The 22,905-nt window shown below is 49.9% G+C and overlaps 1 protein-coding gene across 2 annotated transcripts in view; it reads left to right on the top strand.

The window, feature by feature from the left end:
- Nucleotides 1–10,199: 10,199 nt before the first annotated feature.
- VWA5B1 (von Willebrand factor A domain containing 5B1) overlaps nt 10,200–22,905 on the top strand; it is a 66,657-nt gene continuing 53,951 nt past the window's right edge. Inside the window, exon 1 of one of the 2 annotated variants that reach the window (XM_084785883.1) lies at nt 10,200–10,503. The gene's annotated coding sequence lies outside the window, so the exon portion shown is untranslated. Of the gene's footprint in view, nt 10,504–22,538; nt 22,665–22,905 lie in introns of those variants that run through there. The other variant, XM_084785882.1, reaches the window with a different exon arrangement.

Below are 22,905 nucleotides of genomic sequence, written 5' to 3'. Positions count from 1 at the left end.
AATCCCTGAAGCAAGGGAAGACGCCTTGGCTGCCTTTACTTCTTTCCCCTGGTGTTTCCAGTGACCGAACAGATACGTGTTATGGGCTGGGTTGCTGCTGTTCAGCAGTGAGCAGCGTAGGCCAAGCTTCCTGTCCTCAAAGGCCTGCGCGTGGCACTCAACCAATCCTCCAGATCCCATTGGTAACTTCTGCCCTCCAGACTCATATCCAACTTCTACCTGGACACATGCTTTGCCATAAACTCACGATGTCCAAATCCCCACCACTGTCACCACGCAACCCGGCCCACTTTCATTTATCTCAGCGCTTTAGTGCACAGCCCATATCCAAGGAAGCATCCCTGGTCCTTCCCTTCCCCTCCCCCACCCCCAACCTCATCCTGCCAGCCTCCATCCCCATCACCAGCACTGCCAGGCCTCCATCCTTTCTCTTTACCAGTGGTTCCCCTGCAGGCCTCCTCGCCACCACCGTGATCTAACCTCCTCCACAGCGTCCGGAGGGGGTTTCGTAAAATGGAACCAGAAGCAAGTTTTTCTCCTTTTTAGATCTTTTTGGCGACAGGATACATTTCAAGTCCCCCAGGGACTTCTACCCTTCTCTACTTCTTGCCCTAACGGTCCTCTGTCTACCTCTCTCATTTTGCCTTAGGTCTCCTCCCCTGCAGAGCTCCTATTGCCCTCTGCACTCGCTGGCCCTGCTCCTGATACTCACTCTCTGATTCTTCAAGGAACAGAGATCCTAGGCCTTCCTATTCAATCATGTATGTCGTCCTCTCTTGAGCACCCGCCATCCTAACCCAACAGGCCGCTCCATGCCCCCAGGGACTATATAGCCTTTTACTCAAGCGATTTCCTTTATACCCTCTACCCACCTCTTCATGGTACGGGAGTCATGATGGAAAGAAAGGTGACATCTTGTTGGCTTCTGGAGCTGAGTCCAGCCTGAAGGAAACGCTGTGTTTACTGAATTCGGTCAGCGAAGGTTTCCCACGTCTGTTTTTGAAGATGGCATGAGTCTGTATGGATCAAAGCACGTGACTTGCTGCTAGGTACCCTGGAGGTCGTCAGTCCATGTGCAGCATGTCATGGGTGGCCTGGACACTACAGGGGCTAGAAATGCATTGCACTTCCCTCCAGGGAAGAGACACAAGAGGCAGGGGCCAGGAAATGTTTCCCCTCCTCTCTTTCTTCTTACCCTTTTTTTTTCCAATGGGTCTAGTTTTACAGAGCTGGAAAAGCATGGCACAAGATTGACAGCTTCAGAGCTCGTCCCTCTCTGTTCCCTGAGCAGTCTGCTGCCTCACTCCAGTTGCTTTCCAGCAGCCACGTGTTCTGAGACAGCCACCTCTGCCACGTCCCCTCATCAGTAAGCTGCCAGCTTCCCACCACATGCAAGACTGGCTGTGATCCTGCCCCCAGGACAGCTTTGAAGCCCAGAGTTGTCGCCACATATTTGTTTGTACCCAGACACTACTCACGGCAACAGATCATGAATACGGAACAGGCACCTGACAGACACACAGCTGTCTCCTGCCAGCCCTGACCCCTGTCAGCCACTGTCTGCAAACCCCAGGCAGCCTGCCTCCTGCAGAGGGAGTAGGGTGCAGGCAACTGGGCACGGAAGTTATCAGTAAGCCCATTTTATCTCAGTAGGCATGGGATGTACAAGGACGTGGGTAGTCCCTGAACTTTTCTGACCTCCCGTCTCCTCATCTATAAAGTGGGTGCAAAAATAATTCTAAATGAGTGCCTGCCTTTTATTCTCGAGAAAGGGTCTCTTTCATCATGGGTCCACTTGTTTTCATTTGTCTAGGTGTTCTGCTGGGTGCTCACCCTCTGCCAGGATTTAGGCTGGGCATGGTAGATTCCCAGCTGTCCAAGAGGTAAGGTGTCGGCCTTCTGTGAGCTTGCACTGGGGGTCGGGGGAGAAAAACCATCATATCATGTGATCTCATAGTAAAATGTTAACTTGTAGCCCTAATTAATGCTATGAAATCTACAAAGGATGAACACCAAGAGACCTGAGAGTCCGCAAAGGAAGACGTAAGCTTGAGTTACCCGTGGGAAACAGATGGCTGAACTGACACTTGAAGAAGTAGAAGTGCTAACTGAAGATCAGCCGGAAGGAGCATTTAGGCACAAGGAAGAGTTCTAGTTGAGGACCAAGCCCAGAGACCACAGGGGCTTAAAGGGAAATCCAATGTTTCCAGGTTGCAGAGTAGGTGGCTAGACAGGAGAAGGGACTGAAGACGTCAACGGTATAGGTCCCTGTTGGTTGAGGCCAGGGGCGTCGTGTCCTTCTGAGCAGCAGGAAGCCATGCACAGGTCTCATTGGGATATTTATAAGCTATGATTGGGCACTTTACGAGGTCCACTCTGACTACTGTGTAAGGAGTTGGAGGTCCCTGAGAGAATGCAGGAGGTGACAGGCTGTAGGAACTGTTCCAAAAGAAATGAGGGTAATAAAGGTGGGACTGGAAAAAAAAATATCCATATGGCTGGTCACACACCAGCGAGGAGAGGCCATTATTTGTCAGAGAAATGCAGAGACAGAAAGAGTCAGTAAGTGCCCACATCTAACCAGTGATGGAGCCAGAGCTCAACATTCAGCTGCGAGAGGCTGAGGTTTCATCTCAGGGGACCAATGTCAGGTGACATTATTTAAGTGTGGTCCAGCTGGCTCTGCGTAAGAAGTGTTCCCTAAGCCAGATCTGGCTTCTTCCTGAAGGCTCTGGCTGATCTGTTGGTGACCAACCTGGCTAGTCCCCACCATGTGACCAGGTTTTCCTCCACCATGCTGAGTCCTCGGCCAAAGTCAAAAGGCATCAGCTCTGACCCCAAGGAGAGCAAGCTTGAAGGCCAGCTGGAAATAGGACCTGAGAGAAATGGAGAGTGTGGATTCAGACATCCTGCTGTCAAGAGTCCAGATCTTATGTTGTTGACTTCTTGCTGTGTATCTCACCTGTGGCTTGATGGTACCACACAACCGCTAGGCAGCATCACAGCTAGTGTGTAAGCCCCATGGCCCAGGCTGTATGCACTGAGGTTGCTCTGATCCCTTAATCCACAAACTCAGCTGCCCTGGGTTGGCAAGGGGATACCGAGACTCCAGTTAAGCTTCCTCAAAGATGTGGTACTTCCGTTGTGCAAGACACAAGAGAGGTAGCTGTAGAAAGAGAGATGGGTGTTGCCAAGACAGAGGGATCATCATAAGGAAAATCCCAGGAGCACAAAACAACTCACATTTTTGTATGGCTGGCATAAAGGGCCCACATGAAGGACTGAACGGGAGCCAGGTCAGAGAGACAGGGTTTAGCAGATATCAGAAGGCCCTGCATTTTATATGAGAAAGTGAAACTTGGTGAGAGCTCCACGGGATATCCATTGAAGGGTTTGCGGTGACTGCTGGAGGCAGCCACAATCGGACAATACACAGGTCTGGATACGGCTTGGGGACTAGATTGGAATCCTTTAGACTGGAGGTAAAGAGACCAGGCGGGGAGATGTGCTGGAGTCGATGCCAGGAGAAGTGGGGACAACGTAACTAAGCAACAACGGGAGGCACTGTGTCGAGGGGCAGTGTGTCGATGAGCTACTGCCAGGAACCTATCAAACCACTCCAAACTCAGTGACTTCGCCATTCTCTAGATGAGCCAATCACAGTGGGTCTCGGCTGGACTCAGTTGAGTGGTTACATGGTCCAGCGTTGGACCAGATAGGCTAGACTGCTCAAGGTGCCCTCGGCCAGCTGACCTCGGCTGGGCTTGATCAGTCTGGTTTAGTCCTGCTTTGCTTAGCTCACATCCTCCTCCTGGGACCAGTGGGGGCAATCTGGACATGTTCTTACATCAGCAAGACCAGAGGCCGAAGAGAGCAGCCCAATCAGGCAAGTGCTCTGCGAGGCTTTGGTGGTGCCATATGTGCCCATAGTCTATTGGTCGTCACTGTCCCTGAGTCCAAGGTGAAAGGAGAGAGGTACCTTTTACCTTTAGAAGAACTGCTAAGTCATGTGGTAAAAAGTATGGATGCTAGTAGGAGCAAAGGATCAGAGCCTTTTGTGTAATTTCTTCATGCAAATAAGTTATTTGAATGAGCGTAGGTTCACAAGTTCTTTCTGCTTTCTCCCAAAATGACTTTTATTCGTTCAGCTGCCTGCAGTTTGAGCCTTGGCCCTTGTGCCCACAGCCACACTCAGTGGACCATCTCAATAGCCATACCAGAATAGAGCCTCTCAGGGGCACTTTCTATGCTGCTGCCACCTCCCTGGTCAGAATGTTCTGGAAGAGCCCTGGACCGCAACACACACACACACACCCTAGTGCCCTACCCATGTCTGCCCTTAATCCTCTGTCAACCTTGCCCTGGCCTGCCAACGTGCTTCCCCGGGGACTAGCTTTTCTCACTGAGCCTCTGTTGATCACGCATTCCCCAGACTGCCTTTCCTCTGTGTGGGCAGAGACAAGAGCACGGCTTCCACTCCCCAAAGGAGAGGTTGGGTGGGAAAAGAGGTGTGTGCTCCCAGGCGGAAGAATTCTCTTTGGCGATCCCCACCTCTTCTCTACACTCAGCTCCTCCCTTACTGCCCCACCAGGCTACCCACCTTGGTTTGTTGGGAGAGGAGACTTGGAAGGAAGGGTGTGTGAATTCCCCTTGCCCTGCCTCTCCAACTGGGTGGCCGGGGGGTGGAGTGTTTCTGTCCCATTCAGCATCTCAGTGTACACACCTATAAAACAATAGCATCCGTGGAAGGAACAGTTGGTATTTAACAAACACTCATCTGGTACACACTAAGCATCCTGCTACATAGTAATTCATTTAATGATCAGAACAGAGATCCTTGAAGCATCATTATTTTACAGTGGGGAGAGGCTGGGTCATTGCCCTGAGGCACACAGCTATGGAATGTCATCGTCAGCAGCTAAACACAATCAGTCCAGGGCCACACTTAACCTCGTGTGTATGACATCACCTTGCCTCCAGGATTCTCTGAATTTCTACATTACAGCAACAAGCCCCCCTTGGTATCCTGCCTGCTCTGTCTTTAATTCCTCCGAATGGATGCTGTGGGGTTGGCCTGTGTCACCTGCCTCACAGAAAGGGATGCTCAAGCCCTAAGCTCTGGTCCCTGTGGTGTGACTTTGCTTGAATATCCTGTAGACACATCATTCAGGTAAGATGAAGCCACCGTATCAGAGTGAGTCCCATCAGCATCTGTTTTAAGAGATAAAAGGGCCAGGGAGATGATTCTGTGCACAGAGTCACTTGCTGCCAAACCGAATGATCTAAGTTCAATGCCTGGAACCCACGTGGCAAAAAGAGAAAACAGACTCCTGCAAATTCTCCTCTGACTTCCACTCACATACTGTGGCACGTGAACTCCAATACACATGTTCAACACGTGCACACAAAACAATAAACAATTGTACATTTTTCTTTTAAAAACAGAGAGTGGAGACAGGCGTGCTAAAACACAGGAAGATGGTCACATGAAAGCATAGGAAGAAACTGGAGTGACGTGGTACTGAACCTGGAAGTGGCCAGGATTGTCAGCTCACACAAGACAATGGGTGAAGTCTTTGGTAGAGCCTTCAGAGGGAGCAGAGCCTGTCACATCTTGATTCCAGTCCTTCAGTCCTCAGAATTCTGGGACAATAAATGCCTGTGTCTTGAGCTTCTCAGCCCATGATCATCCATTGTGGGGTCCCAGAACATGAATACAAGGGATAAGAAAATCCTGCAGACTAGCCGCTTCCTTCAGGAGGCAGCAGCGCTGGAAAGTGCCCACTTCAGAGCAGCCACTTTCTGTCCCCAGCTGGATGGCCACTCGGACCTTATATCATGTCATTCTCACAGACTTGTAGCCACTCAGCCAGGCTAGCATCAGTCAGATGCTTGAGGGTGACTGAGTGGGCAAGAAGGAGATGGTGGTGCCCATGCTCAGTGGGGTGCCCATTGGGTAACGGCTCTTTCTCTCTTTCTTTCTTCTTCAGTCTTTGTGTATGTGCGTCCCTGGCTATGAGTGAAGGCACAACAGTACCGCAGCACACATGTGGAGGTCGCAGGTCAACTCTGCCATTGGTTCTTCTCTTCCAGCTTGTTTGAGGTAGGTTCCCTTGTTCACCGCTGTATACATCAGTTGTCTGGGGATTCTCCTGTCTCTGCCTCTTGTTTCGTCATGGCCTCGCTGGAATGACAGACGTGTGCTGCTGAGTCCACTGGGTTCTAGAGATGTAAGTTCCTGTCACCACGCCTGCACAGGGTCTTCTTCTCTTCTACTGCTCTGACAAGACACCATGTCTTAGTCAGGGTTTCTATTGCTGCAACAAAACACAGTGACCAAAAAGCAAGGTGGGAAGGAATGGGGTTTGTTTGACGTATACTTCCACGTTGCTGCTCATTATCAAATGAAGTCAGGACAGGAACTCAAACAGGGCAGGAACCTTGAGGCAGGAGCTGATGCAGAGGCCATAGAGCGGTGCTGCTTACTGGCTTGCACAGCCTGCTTTCTTTTAGAAGCCAGGGCCACCAGCCCAGGTGTGGAACCACCCACAAAGGGGCTGGGCTCTCCCTCACCAAACACTAATTAAGAAAATGCATTACAGCCTGATGTTATGGAAACATTTTCTCAGTTGGGGCTCCCTCCTTTCAGTGAACTCTGGTTTGTGTGTCAACTTGACATAAGACTAGCCAGCACGGGGCTGGAGAGACGGCTCAGTGGTTAAGAGCACCAGCTGCTCTTCGAGAGGTCCTGAGTTCAATGCCCAGCACCCACATGGCAGCTCACACCTGCCTGTAACTCTAGTTCCAGAGGATCTGACATCCTCTCACAGACGCACATACAGGCAAAACACCAATACAAATAAAATTATATATATATATATATATATATATATATATATATATATATATATATATATATATATATATATAAGACTAGCCAGCACACACCATAACCAAGGCATAGGGGAAACAAAGAGTTTGTTGGTGCTTACGGTTCTGGAGTCATGACAGGGGGCATGGAGGGAGGTAGGCAGGCGTGGTGCTGGATCTGTAGCTGGGAGTTCACATCCTGACCCACAAGCAGGAGGCAGAGAGGGAGCACTCTGGGGTTGACTTGGGCTTTGGAAACCTCAAAGCCCACCTGTGACACACCTCCTCCAACAAGGCCACACCTCCTACTCCTTCCCAAACAGTTCCACTGACTGGGGACAAAGCACTCAAACATGAGTCTATGGGCACCATTTTCATCAAGACTGCCATGCACAACAACTACTTCTTTACCCACAAGGCTCCTTCGCAGCCTGGATATCATTTTAAAATGTTATTATCATAATAATGAATTTCATGATGACATTTTCATACATGTATATAACGTGTTTTGATGATATTCACCTCCATTACCCCTCTTGCCCCCACTTCCTGTTGATCCCTTTCCTCTTCCCAACTATTCCTCACTTCTGCTTTCATGTGTGTATGTGTGTGTGTGTGTGTGTGTGTGTGTGTGTGTGTGTGTGTGTGTGTGTTCCAATGAGTTTCATTAGTATTGCTTACAGGAGCATATACCACTGAAGAAAATGTAACAGAGATCTCAACCTTCATAAGAGCTGAGAACTGGGCTTAGAGAGCTTTATGTTGAGTGGTTGGGGCTTAGAGTTCTAGGTGACTATCCTTAAGCCCTGGTTAAGCGTTTCATGAGCATTCCAGGCTGCTGGAGGCTTATGGCATTGCTACCAGGGCGCTGGACTTAGGGGTCTCAAGGGCTGAGTTTGAATCCCTTTCTCGGCTTGGTTGCTGGGACAGTCATTTCTTTCTTGTGTCTCTCGGCTTCTCAAGCTTGCCTCACACTGGATGAGGACTCAACAGGTTGGCCGCAGGGAGCTGAGGATGGCATAGAAGCCCGCTGTGTGACCAGTGCATCTATTACCTCTTCCAGGTTCCTGGGAATCTCTGTGTTGCTTATTAGCGAGACTCCAGCCCCGGCTGATTTGTGGTGGGCGAGCATAAGAAGCCGATATGAACTTTGTCTTGTACCTCTGCCCATCTTGGAGGCTGGGGGAAGCTTTCCATTCCTCCAGACCATTTGCCCTCCCCGACAACAGCAGCTTCCTTCTCTGTGAAGGTCAGTCCCCTACCCCAGGGACATTTAAGGAGAATTCAGGCAAAACAGTTCATTCTGAGCAGGGTGTGTCTCACCCTAGGTTCTTTGTTCTTCTACTGGGATGTCACTCTCAGCTGGCCCAGACTTATCAAGATGAACAAGACCTGAAGGTCCATGTGGCATGTCTAATGACAGACCCTCAGAATCCTAATGTGGCTGTCTAGTTATGGGATCACTGGCTCAAGGACTTCTGGGTAAGATCAGACCATCTACAACCTCCATGCCCTTGCACCGGAGCACCCACTCACCACCCCTGGTGCACCTCCAGACTCTACCCTCTCTAAACAAAGTCCAGGAAAGGCGGCAGATGGCTGGGAAAGGTAGAGAAACAGAGGCAGGCAGACCTATGAGCAGATCCCAGCTCTCCACCTTTTCTGCGTTCATTCACGAAATGAGTGTAGGAGCTCTCCTGTGTTGATAAGAACGCGGTGCTCCGCAGCCCTGTGCACAGTGCCGAGTGCATAGAGGCATCTATTAAAGGCCAATAGGAGGGCTGGAGAGATGGCTCAGAGGTTAAGAGCACTGGCTACTCTTCCAAAGGTCATGAGTTCAATTTCCAGCAACCACATGGTGGTTCACAACCATCTATAATGAGATCTGGCTTGCAGGCAGAACACTGTATACATAATAAATAAATAAATCTTTAAAAAAACAAATAAAGGCCAATAGGATAGAATGGAATGTCTCCAGCGGAGTGTCTGATGGTGTGTTCCTGCCCTGCCGCTGCTCATCTCTGTGCCTTGGGTAGGAGAAAAGCCTTTCTTCTTGGAGTTTTCTTTACAGAGCAAGAGTTGAGGTGCACAGCCATTATTAGCTCTGCCTGGTGTCCCTGGACACCTGGTGTTATTATTCGCTCCCACCGCGTGTCTCCTCATCTTTGGAACCTTTAACTTTGGCCTTGAATCACAGATTTGGTTTTTCTGAATGTCTGACCGTCCGGATTCTCGTTCTACCTGTCCTGATCGTAAAAGCCCTTGCTTCTCTGGGTCACCCAAGTTTATACCCAGAGACCCAACTTCCTGGAGCTCCCTGGAAATTTGCCCCATCACTGGCTTGGCTCTGTGTGGCCAGTGATGCCTTGAGACTCACCAAAGACACAGGCAGATCTGCTGCCTGGGACCACAGTACCCAGGGCCATCTGCTTGCCTGCATCATGGCCTCTTGGGAGGAAATGGAGTGACAGCTTGTATTAGTTGTCTCGGAAATGGACTTGCTGGGGAACGATGCTGGCATCTGGGGGAGGCCAGAATCAGAGTCAGGACCTTGAAGGCTCGGTCCAGCACTGTACTGCCTCAAGGTGAGGTGACTTATTCCCCTTGGGAGGGCCTGACCAAAAGCCTGGTGTCCCTGGGAGCCAGACATTTGCTATTGGCCCCTGCAGGAGATAGCAAGCCTGCTAAGTGGCCTCCTGCTTCCTGCCTTGCTCAGGAGAAGGGGGAAGGGAGGGCGCAGGGTGGGAGAAAGCAGCACAGCAGTGCGAGCCTGGGGTGATTGTCATGGTTACGCTCTGACAAAACAAATGGCTCTGCTTCCTGCAGGCCACCTAAACAGCCATCGCAATGTTGGCATTGATCAAGCCAGCTGTCAGGGCAGCCAGGCACTGGGCTTGGGTACCAGAGCCCAGGCTGAGAGCTCTCTCTGGTAGCTTTGGGCACCGGGAGACAGCTGTGGGGGGAGGAAGTGTTTGCTCTCACACATGTTGCTTCTGGGACAAGGTAAGGGTTAGTACAACCAGTGCCCTGCGGTGGTGCCTTATCCCAAGTGCAGAGGGTGTGTGTATATGCTTGGGGAGTTTGTGTGAAAGTGACTCGCCCTGTGTGCTCATTTGCTCATTCTGTGGGGAGGGGCTCCGGAGGTTCCAGCATCAGAAGTGAGGATGTGACCACATGTTGCTCCTATGGCGCTATCTCTCTCTCTCTCTCTCTCTCTCTCTCTCTCTCTCTCTCTCTCTCTCTCTCTCTCTCTCTCTCTCCTTTCCTCCCTCCCCTCTCTCCCTCCCTTCTCCCCCTCTCTGTCTCTCCCTTTTCTTACACTGTCTTCTGTGTGTAATTCTCTCAGCATCTCCTCCCTCTGTCTCTGTCTCTTCTCTTTGACTCTGTCTCTCTTCCTCTCTCTGCCTCAGCTTCCCATCCCTGCCAGCTCTTTCCACCATCTCTCTGTCCCCATCACTTCTAATCTGTCCTCTAGGGCACCAGGGCAGCCCGTGCTCTGCGGACTGCCCACCCCCACTGCCAAGCTCCAGGCTTGTGCCTGCTGCCCTCTGGGTGCCTGGCATGTGACTGTCTCCAAAGCCGCTGACGGAGGGTGCGTTCTCCTCTGAACCCTCACGTCCTGAGATCCTGGAGGTAAGAAGGTCCTGAATAGGGAAGGGGGGTACTTAGGTGGTAGGAGGTGGTGGGAGTCAGGGGGCCTGGCACTGTGAAGAGTGATTTCTGCTGACATGTCAAGCCCCTGCTGAAAGTCCTCTCACATTTCCTGCTGCAGCTCCGGAGGTCCTGGGAAGTCCTAGTGTTTTATTTTGATGTTCCTGTCCCAGCTGGTGGCATAGGAGGTTTCAGAGGTGGGGGGCCAGAAGCCTCTAGCCCCTCCTCCACTCTGAAGAGCAACAGGCATCTCTCTCTCTCTCTCTCTCTCTCTCTCTCTCTCTCTCTCTCTCTCTCTCTCTCTCTCTCATTTAGCAGGCAGTATCCTTCCTCACTTTCTCTTTCTCTGCTGGGACTTAAGCCTGTTTCCTGTGTCCACCCATCTAAACCAAGCAAGTCATGGGAACTGGGCAAAGGCCAAAGGGCACAGGGTGACCTGCAGCTCTCTCACTTGGAGAAGGGGCACCTGAGGGCACAGCGCTCCTGTGGTTAGCTGGGATCAGATTGTGGGCTGAGCCCATGGGTGCATGATGTATGTCAGCTATGTCTTGGAGAGTTATGTGGAGGTGCACTTCTGGAGGGAGCTATCCCTGGGAGTAGTGACATGACATGTACGTAGCAAGCCACACGAGTAGATAAGGGAGTCGTGGTATGTGTATATAAACATGTTCACATTTCATGAATGCAAGAGCAGTACGCTTTTTAACCAGTGATGTGAAGGAAATTAAGAGTGTGTGTACATGCATCTGTGGGAATTAAGATTGTTAAGACTGTGGGTTAAGCCTGACCATCATGTGACTTAGCAGAACCCCCCAAGACCTGACATATAAGTGCAATGTCCTTTAGGTTTGGAGTGTTCACTCATCTCCAGGGGCAGCAATGCTTGGGCCATTCCTAACTTAGCGCCGTTCATGGCTCAAGGCAGTATGGGAACTGTGTCTGTCTGGGTAATCTGTGGACCTCACACGGCTTTTCTGGCTTGAGACACACCAAGATGCCTGGCACAAAGGTGCCTTGGGTTGTGAACATCCTTCCACCCTAGCTTTAGGAGTTGGGAAGCTCTGGAGGCGTCTGTGAGCTCTTATCACAAGCGCTATCCCTAAACCTGGGCCAGATGGTGTTCTCAGAATGGTCATTATCCACTGGCCATCAGGCTATGAGTTGTTATCCAGGCTACAGGGACGTGCACCTGGATGCCAACAGTATGCCCTGGTCAGAGGGAGTGGAGCACCCACTGAGCTCTCCTATGCAAGTAATTTGGCCAACTTTGGCCTTTTGTGCCTCTCACAGCTGTTCTCCTCCCAGTGAGAACCTTTGCCCACTCATGGCCAGTCAGGTGGTGTGGACTGTGGCCCTGGAGAGGGATGGATGCTGATACTGATACTCTGGGGGGGAAAGAGTCAGAGGAAGGGCCCAGATAAAAACCATGGGCTTGGGCTTCTACTTGGTTCAGGTTTTTGCTTAGTGCTGTGGTTTCTTTCTTTTTTATTTTAATTTATTTATTACTTATACAGTATTCTGCAGGCCAGAAGAGGGCACAAGATCTCATTATAGATGGTTATGAGCCACCATGTGGTTGCTGGGAATTGAACTCAGGATCTTTGGAAGAACAGCCAGTGCTCTTAATCTCTGAGCCATCTCTCCAGCCTTGTGCTGCGGTTTCTTACAAGGCCTCCCTGCAGATTCCTTGGAAGGATTTAGCTCCAGAACCACACTGGCCAAACCCCTATAGATTCTCCTAGTCTCACAAGTTTCCTTATTTGGGCAAACTGGGGATGGAACCTTGACATTGCAAAGTCAAGCAATGTCAGCAAGATGTTCTGGGGGCCTAGCAACGGGTCAGCAGAGTCAGTGGGCCATGTGGACCATATATGGCTCCAGCCCACAGTGGGAGTACACAAGTCTTTTGGTCTTGTTAACAACTTCCTGGAACCCCGGCTTCTCTCCTTAGCCTCTGGGGCATTTATCTAGCAGTAAAGCTGACATTTGCAATTCTCCGCATCCCTGGATTCTTTATGGAAAGGGGATTGGCATCCAGGGTGCTCAGTGTGGGACTAAGAAGGCTTTGCAACGGAAATAATGTTAGTGTAGGGATGTGGACGAAGCAGCAGAGGCATGTGGCCACATGGGAAAAGAGAAACAGGCAAGTGTCTTTTATATGGCTGGGCTGTGTACATCAGTGGAGAAGGAGCAAAAAGGTTTGGTTTAAGAGTGTTGGGTCAGTGTGCATCATCAGACAGGGAGGGGTGGAAAAAGAAAAAAGAAATGAAAGCCACTGAGTCCCACTGGGTGCCACCTGATGCCAGGTACTGAGCTGGGCGTTGGGTTTCTGTTCTCGGGGAAATGAGGGCTCAAGCTGGAAAGAGCGGTAATCTACTTCCTAAGCTTATGTCAACCAATGCCCACGAGAAGGGCTCTTGAATTTGAGCTCCATGAGCCGGTCAAGAAGCAAGCAATGGAGGAATGAGACAGCCTGGGGCACAGAAGCCATTGGATACGTTCATGGATCATCTGCTCACCTTTTACAGCTGGGAGAGGGTGAGCCCCCTTTGGGAGACAGCAGAGTTGCCAAGGGAGACAGCCTAAGATAAAAGCTTGAGGGATGTTCATCTCCGGTCCCTTGTCTCGCTGTCCCTGGGAATGAATTTGCAAAAGCAAGAAAGGGACCCAGGAGATCTAGAGAGTCCAGGGCACAAAGCAAGGCACACTTTATTAGAGTGAGGCTGGAGGTGGGGCAGGTGTCCCCTCATCTCCTGAGCAGGTGCTTTAGGATAGGCATGCAAGAGACGTGACAATAAGAAGGGTCTCTAAAGATGTTCAGACCACTCTGTGAATGGCAACTCTTAGATATAGTTCAGAAAAGCTCTGAAGAGGAATCTAGGTAGGCTTCATGGAGGAGATGGAACTTAAAAGAGCCCAGAAAGGCAGGTATCTTTAGAGAAACTTGGATTTGAGTGGCATGGCTCAGTGTTGAGGAGGGAGCGTACGCAAGGGCCCTCAGAATGTTCGCTATCCATTGGTCATCAGGCTGTGAGTCACGGTGTCTGGGGCCATGGAGCAGCTGGGAACAAGCAGACATATTCAAGGACCTGTTGAAGAGTGTATGGGATCAGGTCTCTTGAATCCTCCATGGGATCTTGAGAAACCAGGAGGATCTTGGTCCTGTATCCAATCTGAGGTCTATTGTAAGGTCTTCCTCTTCTGATGACCACACTGGGAACCAGACTCCTGGCCTGAAGACTGCTCAGGAGCTCTTCTCATGAGACTACTTGAGACTAACAGAAATGGGGGGCTAGAGTGGGGAGATAAAGAACAGCCTAGAATGGGGTCAGGGACAGGCATAACCACAGGGAAGGGGCAGACTATCGGATTTGCACTGTGGCCCCACTTCTTTGTTCAGGCACCATGAGGGCCTATGCCCAATCTGCTACCAGAGACTGCACACTTGCTTGAGCCAAGGCTTAGCAGCCGTCCCCACCAGCGTCTGGGAGGAAGGCTCCCAAACATGAGGGCCTGAATTGGATTCCCTGAACCCATATAAAAATGCCAGGTGTTATGGAAGGTTCTCGTAATTCCACCTTTGGAGAAGCTGGCAAGTGGGTCGTTGGGGCTTTCTGGCTAGCCAATCTTGCCTAATTGGTGAGCTCCAGGCCAGTGAAAGACCCTGTCCCGAAGGATGGTAGGTGGTATTCCTAACACACACACACACACATACACACATACACACACACACACACACACACACACACACACACACACACACACAGTTTCTTTTCCAGTGATAAAAACACCGTTGGCAAAAGCAACTCAGGGAAGAGAGGGTTTATTTCAGGATACAACCCTCAGGTTACATTCCATCACTGAGGGAAGTCAGGACAGGAACCCAAGGCAGGAACCTCAAGGCAGGAGCTGATGCAGAGGCCATGGAGGAATGCTTGCTTATGGTTTGCTCAGCCTGCTTTCTTATAGCACTCAGCCCAGCAGTGGAACCACCCAAAGTGGCCTGGGCCTGCCCAGGCCATTAATAAGAAAATAACCAATCAGGTTTGTCTACAGGCCAATCTTATGGAGGCATTTTCCTAAGTGAGGGTTCCTCTTCACAAATGACTCTAGCTTGTGCCAAGTTGACATGAAACTAGCACACACACACACACACACACACACACACACGCTCATACATGCACAAAGTCCACACCCTAGAATACTAATGAGGGGATATTTATACAAATGGTCTGCATACACGCCTGCCTTTTCTCAAGCTGCATGTCAAGCCCTGGCCACCAGTCAGTACCTATGACTGCTGGTGTCTCTGAGGATGTTGGGCAGGAGAAGCAACATCCAAAGAATGCCAAAGGATTACACCATGAAACTGAAATCTCATGGAAGACATGAGACTCGGCGAGGAAGTTTAGAGGAGATGTTGGGGTCTTTTTGTCCTATACAGACGAAGGAGAACCTGGACACTAGGCCAATGAGAGAGAATAAAAAACATTGAAGTATGGAAAGTCACAGCGCGACAAACAGAGAACTCTCTAGAAAAACCCACGCCTACCCAAATCAATACTTGATTTGTTCTTTGAAAGTTTTAACATACAATTATAATCTTATTCTGACCCAATGTGGAGTTCTGTAGTCAGGTTTTTTATTTTCTTTTGCCTCAAAACAAAAATCCCAATTGCAAATTTTCTTCACTGTCTCCTGTGAAACCTGGTCGCTGTTTTAAGTGGATTTGTTTCAGGTGCCCATCTCTGATCCAGCTACTGGGGGCGGGGGGAATATGGAGCCCTCTGTAGTTTGTGTCATAACACTTGTGACTTGAGTAGGTGAACGGACACACAGGCAACTGTGGAGCTGCTGCAAGAATCGGGCACTTCTGTCTGTTGGGTTGCTCGCTTCCCAGCTGTCGACCACCACACCTCACATATTTAATTTCTTTAACACTGGCTGCTGGCCACTTTCCTGAACCCTGGAGATACAGCGTTCAGAAAATGAAAGCTCTTTCTTCACGGAGTGTGTACCATAGTGGTATCACTTCCTCCACGTCTTAGTCGCCTTGTATTGTGGCTTCCGTGCCCAGCCATCACCTTAGCTTACAGACCAGAACATTCTCGGCTTCACTGGCCAGGTATGATTGTGCAAATGTTCCTGCCACATGTTCAGAGCAGGTCACATGTCATCACAGAATGCCATCCCTCTTACACACGTGCTTCCAAGGTTGCTATGGCAGGAAACAGGACAGCGCCAAGAACACTGGCTTTCAAAGCCTCTGCCCTGAAGTGAGGAACTTCACAACTGCACAGCTCAGTGGCTCTCAACCTTCCTGACACTGTGACCCTTTAATACAGCTAGCCCCTCAAGGTGTGGTGACCCCGGCCATAAAATCATTTCATGGCTACTTCATAACTGTAATTGTGCTACCGTTATGAATCATAATGTAAATATCGAGTACGTAGGATACCTCATATGCCACCTCAAAGGGGTCATGACCCACAGGTGGAGAACTCTTTTTTTTTCTTTTAAAAATTTTTTATCAATTTATTCATATTACATCTCAATTGTTAGCCTTTCCCTTGTATCCTCCTATTCCTCCCTCCCTCCCTCCCGCTTCCCACCTTCTCCCCTCCCCTATGTCTGTGATTGAGGGAGACCTCCTCCCCCTATATATGCTCGTGGAATATCGAGTCTCTTCTTGGTAACTTGCTATCCTTCCTCTGAGCGCCGCCAGGCCTCCCCATCCAGGGGACGTGGTCAGAAAAGGGGGCACCAGAGTTCCATGTGAGAGTCAGCTCTCACTCTCCACTCAATGGTGGAGAATATCCTGTTCATCGGCTAGGTCTGGGTAGGGGTTCGAGAGAACTCTTGCTATAGCTCATTGGCTGACGCAAGACGCATGCACCTCAGGGTTTCAAGGAGGCAGAGGCATGCAGCCTGCCCTCTCTGTTTAAAGAGGACAGCCTAGATCTGCTCAGCAACATGGAGATCACTGTAGGCGTAACCAGAAGAAGCAGGGCATGGGAACTTCTGTCAGAACGCTTAACAGGGCACAGGGAGGAATGGAGAGATTAACCTGGAATAGTCATTTGCAGGGTCTTAGCTCCCCAGCCACAACCCCAGCAACCGGCCCTCAACTCTGATTGGCTGATGAGATCCCTGTGGCCAGCACAGTCAGACCTCAGGCCCTTGCAGGTCCAAGCTTAGCAGGGCGACAGGCTAGTTTGGACAGAAGCCTTCTTTGCTTCCCTTCTGAGCCAAAGTCTCCTGATTCTTAAGATGAAAATTGCGGGGCGGCTGAGGTTTGTTTCTTGTTTTTCCTCTTTCCTGGCTCTTGGCGCTCTAACATTTATGGATGTGAAAGCTCCTTGATTACAAATTGCGTGAGATATGAATGAACACCAGCGCTTTTATGACTCACGGCTGAATCTGAAAATGTTAATTGGTCACAGGCTAAAAGCTCCCTGGACAACTTTTAATTGCATCATTTTTACTCTTTTAAGCCACCAAAGGCTTCTGAGATAGCCTATTTCGAAGAGATCGCTCACCTGCCCTTTTAGAGGGCTGAGCTTGGCTACCTTGGCCACATCCTCCTGTCAACCACCCACTTGCCTTCCAAAGTAACCCAAAATCTGGATGTGGAGGTGCACACCTCTCTTCCCAGCACTCTGGATGATGAGGCATGAGGGGATCGTGAGTTTGAGGCCAGCCTGCACTATATGGTGAATGCCAGGCTACTCTGGGCTACATAGAAAAACTCTATCTCAAAAACAAAAAGAAAAGAAAAGAAAAAGTGAGCTGGTGATTGTGTGTAGTGCATTGTAGGCTGTTGCACTTTCTCCTGATGGCACTGGCCAGCAGGCTGGGGTACTGTGCCATTTCCACAGGTCTGAAAGCAGAGACTTAGCCAAGTGAAGTGCTGTGCTGTGTCACTGGGTGGCACACACCAAAGCCTGGCTTCAAGCTGAATTCTATCAGTGATCTAAGGCAAGCACTTTTGGTTCCCAGGCTGACTGAACAGGAACCTCGCAACTGCCTCCTCTCCTGCCTCTAACTCTGCTTGGCTTAGTCTCTGTTGCTAACATCTCTAGTTGGTACCTGGGGCTCTCAAAGAGAAGGCTGTCTCTTCTTGTGTGAGTGAGGGACCCCAGAGCCCTCAGCGTTGCTATGACATTGTAGGAAACACAGGGACATGGTACAGCCAGGGTCCTGTTTCCCACACCACCACCTACTACTAGATCTCTGATCCAGGTGGGTTTCTTAACCTCTCTTGCATTTTCTTTAATCATATGTAAATCGAAACAAAATGATGCCCAAAGTGAATCCCAAGGAATTGGATGACAATCCAGGTACACTAATTAATGCAGTGCTTGACTTCATAATAGTTTTGTGGGGGGGAGTTTAGGGGCCTCTGCATCCCCGAATCTTATTTCCATAAGCCTGGTTGGCACTAAGGGCACATCCTAAAGACAGGGGCACCCACCTGTGCTTATTAACTTTTTGAGGGTTCACACAAGCCAAAGGGCAAAAGTGCCATGTCCCAGGTTGGTTCTTCTGCAGCTTGGTGCCCGCCCCCAGGAAGAGCTATACTCCCCTTCATTCAGCCACTCTCCCATAGAGGCCATGTGCCCAGTGCGGACTGCAGGAGGAGATGAATGAGGCCGAACTGTGTGTCAGCTAGAAGCCTTCACCCCACCCTCACTATTGTAAAGCACGGAAGAAGGGCGGGAGCCAGGCTGATCCTAAGTGAAGCCGGAGTGAGTGCAAGCTGGATGCAGGTGCACTGGCCGGGCCACAAGACACAAGCTGGCTGAAGCCAGCTAGCAGCCGAGGGCCGTGGTCCAAACAGTAGGTTCCTGCGCTTGGGTTCAAATCCTGCCACACATGTGGCTGTGTGACCTTGAGGCTAATTTAACTTCTCTGGATGCTGGTTTTCTCAACTGTAAAGAGATGGCCTGCCCTTACAGACGTTAAATGAGATCATGGATGGTCCTCCAGAAACCTACCCTCAATTATGAGGACCAGACTAAGTAGTGGATACGTGGTTTCCTTAAAAGGATGGCTTCCAGCCTGACCCGTGCTGTGTCTCCAAAAGTCCCTTAGACCCACAAAAGAAGAAGGAATGGCATTCACTCTCCTATTAGAGTCCGGCTAGCCTGGGCACGGCTTGTTGGGAGCGGAGCGGGAGGGGGGCTGTCACCCTATCCATGTCACCCATCCACTCTGAAAACAAGCATTGTAGGACAGCATGGTTCAGAAAGTGACCACTCAAGCTGGAGCCTCACCACCCATGGGTGTGTCACCTTTGGTGGGGGGTGGAATCGTTCCACATCCCAGTTTTTCTCGCCTGCAAAATGGGCTGGTGGGGTGGTAGACATGCCTGCTCTCCTGGTCTGGCCTGAGGATTACTTGCCCCTGCTCACAGACAATACTGGGGGTGATACCTGGTGTTATTCTGTGTATCATTGTTTTGTTTTTAAAAAAAAACACACACACAGGCACTATTCTGTATGCTAGAAACAGAACAAAGACTAGGGCATCCCTCGTTCCTCCTCCTAGGTCTTACACTTCCAGAAAATTTAGCAAAGACAGACACTAAACCAGTAACCCACCAGGCCCCAGGCCCCACCCTCTATGCTGTGTGTAGCCCCAAGAGATCTGGCACAGTTTGCGTAGCAGCAGGAGTCCCAGTCTGGGATCCATACCGAGTTTGGGGGAAGAGCTGGTGCTCAGGCTCGGTGGCTTTTACTGCCTGTCCAGTGTTCTCTACTACCCACATGGCTTCCCTGTGCCATCTTGAAGGGACAGCCTGTGCTGGAGAGGCCTCACAGCTTGTCGCTAACTGCTCTAAGATCTCAGAGGGAAGCTCAGACAAGAAATGGATTCAGACACCATGTGTAAGCATGAGGCCTGTCATACCCGGCTGCAGATCGTTGGGGAGAGAGGAGTTGTGGGTAATCAGGGTCACCATAGGAAATGCCAGAAGTTTGGGGGCCCAGGTAGAGTCTAAGTGGGAGGGTGAATTGGATAAAATCCTTTTTAAAAATGATAAAGCAGATGTGAGCCGTTGCTGAGGACCAAAGCTGAGTGAGCATCATCCGATATACAATCCCTCTCCTGCATCCTCCCCATAGCCCTGCCACAATGCCCTCCTAATGGAGTCATAGAGCAGAGAAACAGAATTTCACAGACACTCCCAGCTGGAGAGAGGTAGACTTGGAAGACAAAGGAAGATTCCAGAAGGAGAAATCAGCTCCCTGTCTGCTGGGTTTTTGTTGTTGCTGTTTTGGTTTGGTTTGGTTTGGTTGTCGTGCAGAGGTGTTTGGAGAGAGCACGGGTCAGTGATCACCCTCCTTTCTATAGCACGCCAACGCAAAAAGCCACCTCTAAAGAACAGTTTCAAAAGAGTCCTTCCTCTGCCCAGCATCCTGTGCTTCTCCTCCGCACAAGACCGTAGGCTTGGTCTAGAGGCAGGGACGAGTCATTGGAGCCATGTAAGAATCCATTTAGTTCCTTTCCACAGGGCTCCAGGGATGCTGGCAGCTCAGTGGGTAAGTTCACCGTTAAAGGCACCACAGAAGGGTGATGTAAACTGAATTGGTGGAGGCAGAATCCAATTCCCTTAGCAACATGTGCCCTTGCTTGAGAAGCCTTCATAGGCAGCCTTCAGCACCACAAGCTCCTTGGAGGGCCCCATGGGAGAAGCCACCTGCCAGCTAGGCAACATTTGCATGCACTTAAGCCATACCTCTGAATAGTTAAGAACCTTGGAGACTCTGCAGTGGACCACTTTCTTCTGGAGTTTTCGGGCACCACCTGCTCGTTTCTCCCTTCTCCAGCAGGTCAGTCACTAAGTGCAGACAGCCTGGGCTTCTGCTTCCTTGAAGCTGACTGTCGTGGACAACAGCACTGGCTAGACTCCATGCTCCTAGACAAGGAGAGGACAGCAAGGACAGTAAGGCTGGGAATTTTCTGTCTTGATTATTTCTCTAAGGAAGACTGCCCTCTAGATGCCTCTGGGATGGGGTCTTATGACCTTTGGGGTTGAAAGCTACTATTCAGTTGCTAACATGAGCCTACAGCCAAGGCCTTAGTCTCTCACCTCTTCATAATACAGCTGATCCTATTCCCTCATTCACAAATAGAATACACAGCATCCGTTCATTGCGGGGCGGGGGGGGGGGGGGCGGTTCTTTTTTTCTTTTCTTTTCTTTTTTTTTTTTTTTTGCTATGGGGTCTTGGTATGCATTTCAGGCTGGACTCAAAACTATGACCTTTCCTCCTCCGTCTCCAAAGAATTGGGATTAAGATATGTAACCCCACGTCTAGCCCATTCACTGTTCAGTATCAACTATGGGTCTCACACTGAAAGGGGAAGGCCGGGATCCTTCATAATATCTCATTGATTTGGTAGGTTCACAGGTAATGGGCCGCAGGCAGATGTGTTGGTACACTCCCCCATTGCTTCCAGCGAACTCTGCCCATATCCAGCTTCTTGCTGTTTTCATATCCTATGGATGCCCATTACACTGTATTTCCTACCCCCATTAAGATCTCTTCCTGCCTCTCCTCTTTCCAGTTTCATGACACCCCCCCCCACACACACACACATACAGAAACACACACACACCTACACCCACATGGAACTTTAAATCTAGGTTCTGCCTATGTGAGAAGATACAGCTTTGTTTGTCTCTCTGAGTCTGGCTTATTTCACTTAGCATCAGGACTTCCTACTCCACCAATTTTCCCACAAATATCATGATTTCACCTTACATTATGGCTGCATAACATCCTGTTATAACTACGTACCACGTTTTCTTTATCCATTCATCTGTTGATGGACATCCAGGCTGGCTCCTTTTCCCAGCTAGACAAATAGTACAGTGATCAACATGGGTGTGCAAGTGTCTCTGTGATGTGTCAACCTGGAGTCCTTTTGGGAAGCACCCAGAAACGTCATGGCTGGGCTGTACAGTGCATTCTCTTTTGACTGTCTTTGAGGACACTTCTGCGTTGACTTCTATAGTGGCTATGCAGGCTTATATTCTCAAGAGCAGTGAAGGGCTCTCCTCTCCCCACAGCCTCCCCCCAGCATTAGTTGTCATTTGTTTCTCTTGATGACAGCCATTCTGACTAGGGTGAGCTCATCTCAAAACAGTTATAATTTGCATTTCCCTGGCAACTAAGAATGTTGAATACGTTTTTCAACTGTTTATCGGCCATTTGTGTTTCTCCTCCTGGGAACTGTTTATTCAGTTCATTACTTTGTGTACTGATTGGTTCGCTCAGTTTTTTAGTGTTTATTTCTTCAGGTCTTTATATATCCTATATATTAATTCTCCTGTCTGGTGTGTAATTGGCAGAGATGTTTTCCCTTCCTGTAGGTTGTTTCTCGCTCTGCTGATTGTTTTTCTGTAATTCTGTTGGTCAGCTCTTGCAATTATTTCTTGCGCGCTGCTGGGATTCTTTCCAGAAAAGCCTGCTCCTGCCTGTTGACATAGAGTCCCTGCCTCTAGTTCTAGGGGGATGTGTTCTGGTTGGGTAGCTGAGAAAAAGGACACAAAGTATGAGAACAAGGGCCACGTCTGTCTTGTCTGTCTGTCTGTCTCTCTGCTGGGCCTAATGCAGTAGGCATGCCATGTGCATCTGCTCACAGAAAACAGCATAGCCAGATGAGATGCATGGCATGAGAACTGGAGGCTCTCTCTGCCGAAAGAAATCGGGGTTGGGGGGGGCGGCTCCATGGAGATGGGAGCCTTGGAGTTGTGGGGAGGGGCTTGAAAGTGGCTAAGATCTCCTCCAGGGGGCCAGGTGAAGGCAGCCACACCAGAAGACAGAGCGACAGAGCTTAGAGTAACCATGGGAGATCTTGATGATCTGCAGGATGAGAGAAATGCCATAGAGGTGTGGATCCGGCCAGCGCATGGATGTGTGATCTGGGAATAGAAACAGTTAGAGGATGGAAACTAGAATGTGAGAACCCTAGAATTCTAGAAGCTTGGTACAATTGACTCAGACTCTGGGAACACGCCGACTGTGGCCCATTTTGATGGGAGGATTTGGTTGCCAGTCTGTGGTTGGCACTTGAGCTCCCTAAAGAAGTGAAAGGGCTTTCTAGGGGTAACAATGAATGGGACCTCCAAACTGAGGTAAGACGGTAGTTTTGAGCCCAGACTCATGTTGTGAGTTTATGGTCTGTCTAGTACTAGTACAAGCCTAGCTAGGCACACTTAGCCATGAGATGCCAACCTTGGAAATATGATCTGGGATAGGAGGATATGGCCAGGATGGGGGTGAAAGGCTTCCGGAATGCCAGGACAGAGCCAAACTGCCATGTCTGGGACAGTCACGGGTTGAGGTTGCTAGCAGTTAAACAGATTTCATTGCCAA

The sequence above is a fragment of the Acomys minous genome (assembly GCF_964271855.1).
Source record: "Acomys minous genome assembly, chromosome: 6".
In the NCBI taxonomy this organism is placed as follows: Eukaryota; Metazoa; Chordata; class Mammalia; order Rodentia; family Muridae; genus Acomys; species Acomys minous.
This window is presented reverse-complemented; position numbering and strand designations above follow the sequence as displayed.